Genomic DNA, 3,780 nt, shown 5'->3' with positions numbered 1-3,780 from the left:
TATATACACACACATGTGCAAACTAGGATGTACTGCCCCTTCATAATCATTGGTTAACATTAGAATATGAATACTACATATAGTTCAAATTAAGGAAATAATACAGTAGTGTACAATGAATATGCTCACAGTTCATCACATGGTTATTTAATTTTCACTTGGTTCCTACCTAGTAAGTCCGTCAGCATAAAGTCCATAAAGTCCAGCATAAGTCTATCCCGTCTACATTGGTCTCCTTTCTCTTTCTCTTCATGTCCCCTGTTTTGTATAGTTTGGAGAATGATCTATAATAGCCATGCTTTGGGTTTTGAAAAGTAAGTTAAGTCTATAGTGTACAAAAGTGTAAGAAAAGCAAGTATCAGATGGATAGACAGAAGGAGGAGAGAGAGAAAAAGAGAGGTGAGAAGGGGAAGGGGGAGAATCGAGAGTTCACAGCATCCAGCAGAGCTGAATGGAAGAGCATGCAAAGGCAGCATCCTCAGGGGCTTACAATCATCCAGCAGAAATGGACCAGGGAAGCTGAGGCACCCACTGGAGTTCCCAGTTAAAATCCCTGTCCATGGCTGAGCTTCCCATGGTTCAACCTGAGGTTCCCATTCCCAGTGCTGCCACTTTTAGGTGGAGAAATAAGCAACGTGTCTGTTGGAAACGGTTTCCCTTCTACCTCATTTCAAGGAGAGTGAGTTTGCTCTTAGACTGCCTTGTTCTCTTTTTTTCCTGTCACAGAGTTGGTGGGGCCAGCCTGTTCTTGGACAAGGAGTTTTGGAGGACATATTGAGACAAACTTACTTGGGGATGAAATGGGGAACAGGTGCCGCTCAAACCTTGTTTGGAAAGCCAGCTTCTCAGTGGGCTCAAACTGCACATAACAATCTACCAACACAATGTACATCACACCCCCATCGACCATTGAAGCCTCACTCCCAGATTTAAGGCTCACGTACTCATTCTTCTATATGGCACACCTAAAATTCAAGAGGAATTTGCTTTTGTGTATCGCATCGCTCTTTTTCTCTCGGTCTAAATTTAACTTGTTACTGAACCAAAAGGCACCGCTTCACTCCGGTGAAGCTGTGACACCACGCAGAGCTGGAACTGACCTTTCCACTCTGTCCTCACTACAATTACTGGTGTTCCACTTCTCCCCAGCTGCCCTGCAAAACTGAGTGGAAGAGACGTCTGTGTCAGCCCGGGTTCGCCACGTGGCAAGTTTGAGTCAGAGCTGTCAGTTCTCCACATCCTCATTCTAACTGTAGACCTGGATGCAGACCTGGATACATCCTGTGGGGCTTGGTTTATTCTTCTCTGATGTGGCTGGGGAATGTGTACCAAAGAGAGTTTCCTCCACCATCTTGACTAACTTGCTTCCTCCTTCCAGCAAAGAAAAAGGGATAAATTTGTTGTTGTTGTTGTTGTTGTTCCAGACCACAAGGAACTGACTAGAGAGTTTACCAACAAGTTGGCCTTCCTGCATCTCACAGATGTTAGTGGAAGACAAGATACTGTGGCACAGTAGAAAACATGAACACTGGACTCACGTTGGGTCATCTCCCTCCGTGACCCATGTTGAATACACAGGGATGTGACCAAGGGCATAGCCACATGGTATGCATTGAGACAGTTTATATTGGCCAAGGAATGTCAAGGTTAGGGAAACTCTACTCTTACAAAGAAGCTTCTAGCAAACAAGACCCACTTTTGCTCTGGAGGAGACATTATCTTCACTATCCTGGTCAAGAAACAAGAATTCCCCCTTATTCCAAGACAGATACTGTTTTAACCTAAAATGGCTGTCGCTCTACAAAGAGTCTGATAAGATTATCTGCAAATAATCTTGTCAATGCCTCATCATAAAATGCCTAGAGATACCTACAGAGCTCTGTCTTCCAGCCACTTTTCAGCGGAGTAACTAAAGCCTCTGCATGTTCATCCAGCTTAGTTTGTCTATACACAGTCCTTCGGCTCATATGGGACAGAGGTGGCATATGGACTTTGAGGCTATATCCTTGCAGCTTACAAGATGTCCTGGAATCAGGCTCTGAAATCAGGTGTTCTGGTAGGATGCTTCATCTTTAACAGTTTCTCCATACTTTGGAAATTGTGCATCTATAAGAAGTTTAAAAACATTTTCCTAAAATTCCCCCCACCCTATTCTATGAAATTTTCATGGCATAGACTAGGTAAATCTATTTATGTATGCTGTCTCATTGCAAGGCCACAAAACGTTGTAATATCAAAGTTTTCTTACATACTCAAGAATCAATTTTCACCTCCTTAGGAGTGGTGTTATCTCGCTGGGAATATATGATCTATAATATTCCTGAAGGTCCTTGAAGAAGCCAAGTAAGTTAAACATGCAGGGATTTTTAAAAGTAGACTATTTGTATGAAAATGTATAGGGGGCTGGGAGTGTTAAGTAAGGGTAGAGAACTCCCCTAGCATTCATGAGGCTCTGGGCTCGTTCCCCAGCATTGCCAAATCCACAATGCAGCAGCAATAACAACAAAAAAGTGGTGTGTGTAGGAAGGCAGCACACAGCGTTGTTTTTTTAGGCTCAGTGTATAGAGAAGAGGCCTCATTGATAGGTCCCTAACTGGGGAACAGACGCTAGTCACAGATGATGGGCACCTGTACATAACTGCTTAGGATAGCTCTTCCTTTGTTCATATGTGGACATGAAATCCCTCCAGGTGGAGCAGGCCTGGGGCAGACACGCAGCCTAGAACCAAGAGCCTCCCCAGGCCTGACCACAACCACTCAGTTAGTCTAGCTGCATTTGTATTTCTGAATCCTTTTGCAAGGAGTTGTGGTAGGAGTCTTCCTGATTCCCAGCACACCAGGAATATATCTAGAGGTTTCCTCTTTAGCCTTTGTGCCTACAATTTGCTGCTGTTAAAGGAGAAAGGTCCATTTGTTCCTTATGGTTCTTTTCACTCTCTTCTGTCTCCCCACTCCCTGGACCCAGGCTCCCTTGCTGTGTGCTTCCCTGAGTGTGAGCAATGCCATGCTATTCTCTCTCTCTAAAACAACTGGAATAATTGGCTGAGTCTCTTGGGCCTCTCAGAATGCGGTTAGCAGAGCTAGGGTTTGGGAGATTCCCATCAATACTTGCTTAATCGTCCCCAAATTTATTTCATCACTTGATACCCTTCTTCTCTTCAATGTCATATGTAAAATACTTCTAACCTCATCAGAAACTAGGGCTCCTCATGTCCTTTCCCTCCCTGGTGGTCAATAATTTAGCACATGCTTCCTCAGCAATTTCTAATCTGAAAAAAATTGCTCCTGAGCAAGTAACTATTCAACTTGGATGATGGTATACCATGGAAAATTTCTAGTGTCACCACAGCCCCCTGCAGTTTTTAACAGCAAGGACATTTTATTCCTGTAACAGTTCACTGACATGTTTAAAATATAGTTCAAATCCCTTCTCCACTGTGACCTGATACCTCTCCATGTCTTGTTTTAATCATCCACTCCAAGACTATGTGCTTGTATTCCTCACAGCCTGAGTGCAGTTATGGAGTTTATCATATCTCTTTTGATCCAGTTTCCTGAAAATAGTCATCAATTGGATAATATATTGTCTCACTGCATTATTTCTAGCACATAGGAGACTGTGGCAGGGGGATTGTCACTAGTTCAAAGTCAGACTGATCTACTACAGAAAGTATTGCTAATCCAAGATACATAGTCTCTCTCTCTCAACCTCTCTCTCTCTCTCTCTCTCTCTCTCTCTCTCTCTCTCTCTACACACACACACACACACACACACACACA

The sequence above is a fragment of the Mesocricetus auratus genome, unplaced genomic scaffold, assembly GCF_017639785.1.
Source record: "Mesocricetus auratus isolate SY011 unplaced genomic scaffold, BCM_Maur_2.0 Super-Scaffold_100026, whole genome shotgun sequence".
NCBI lineage: Eukaryota > Metazoa > Chordata > Mammalia > Rodentia > Cricetidae > Mesocricetus > Mesocricetus auratus.
The sequence above is the reverse complement of the archived record's forward strand: the minus strand, read 5'-3'. Positions refer to the sequence as shown.